This window comes from Saimiri boliviensis, chromosome 19 (assembly GCF_048565385.1).
Source record: "Saimiri boliviensis isolate mSaiBol1 chromosome 19, mSaiBol1.pri, whole genome shotgun sequence".
Lineage (NCBI taxonomy): Eukaryota > Metazoa > Chordata > Mammalia > Primates > Cebidae > Saimiri > Saimiri boliviensis.
Genome location: NC_133467.1, coordinates 3,488,149 through 3,489,641, shown reverse-complemented (window position 1 = coordinate 3,489,641; position 1,493 = coordinate 3,488,149).

Sequence of the window (1,493 nt, the reverse complement as noted above, 5' to 3'; positions counted from 1 at the left end):
AGTCTAAGTCTCTTTGTAGGTCTCTAATAACTTGCTTTATGAATCTGGGAGCTCCTGTATTGGCTGCATATATATTTAGGATAGTTAGCTCTTTTTGTTGCAATGATCCCTTTACCATTATGTAATGCCCTTCTTGGACTTTTTTTATTTTTGTTGGTTTAAGTCTGTTTTATCAGAGACGAGGATTGCAACACCTGCTTTTTTTGCTTTCCATTTGCTTGGTAAATATTCCTCCATCCCTTTATTTTAATGTATCTTTGCATGTGAGATGTGTCTCCTGAATACTGCATACCCATGAGTCTTGACTTTTTATCCAATTTGCCAATCTGTGCCTTTTAATTGGGGCATTTAGCCTGTTTACATTTACAGTTAATATTGCTTAGTGTGAATTTGAACCTATCATTATGATGCCAGCTGGTTATCTCGCTGCTCAGTTGATGCAGTTTTCTTCATAGTGTCACTGGTCTTTACCATCTGGTACATTTTTGCAGTGGCTGGTATCGGTTGTTCCTTTCCATGTTTAGTGCTTCCTTCAGGAGCTCTTGTTAAGGCAGTCCTGGTGATGACAAAATCTCTCAGCATTTGTTTGTCTGTAAATTATTTTATTTCTCCTTCACTTATGCAGCTTAGTTTTGCTGAATACGAAAGCCCACTGTCAATAGCAGACAGATCAATGAGACAGAAAATTAACAGGGATATTCAGGACTTGAACTCAACTCTGGACCAAGCAAACCTAATAAGCATCTACACAACTCTTCACCACAAATCAACAGAATATACATCCTTATCAGCACCACATTGTACTGATTCTGAAATTTACAACGTAATTGGAAGTAAAACACTCCTCAACAAATGCAAAAGAACAGAAATTAAAACAGTCTCTCACACCACAGTGCAATCAAATTGGAACTTAGGGTTAAGTAAGTCACTCAAAACTCTATGCAAATAAACTAGTAAATCTAGAAGAAATGGATAAATTTTTGGATATATAAACCCTCCCTAAGACTAAACCAGGAAGAAGTTGAATCCCTGAATAGACCAATAACAAGTTCTAAATTTAAGGCAGTAATTAATAGCCTACCAACCAAAGAAAAGCCCAAGACCAGATGGATTCACAACTGAATTCTACCAGAGGCACAAAGAGGAGCTGGTATCATTCCTTCTGAAACTATTCCAAACAGAAAAAGAGGGACTCCCCACTAACCCATTTTATGAGGCCATCATCATCCTGATACCAAAACCTTGCAGAGACACAACAAAAAAAGAAAATTTCTGGTCAATATCCCTTATGAACATCGATATGAAAATCCTCAATAAAATACTGGCAAGCCAAATCCTGCAGCACGTCAGAAAGCTTATCCACCACAAATCAAGCTGACTTCATCTCTGGGATGCAAGGCTGGTTGAACAAATCAATAAATGTAATCCATGACATAAATAGAACCAATGATAAAACCCACATAATTATCTCAATAGACACAGAAAAGGTCTTC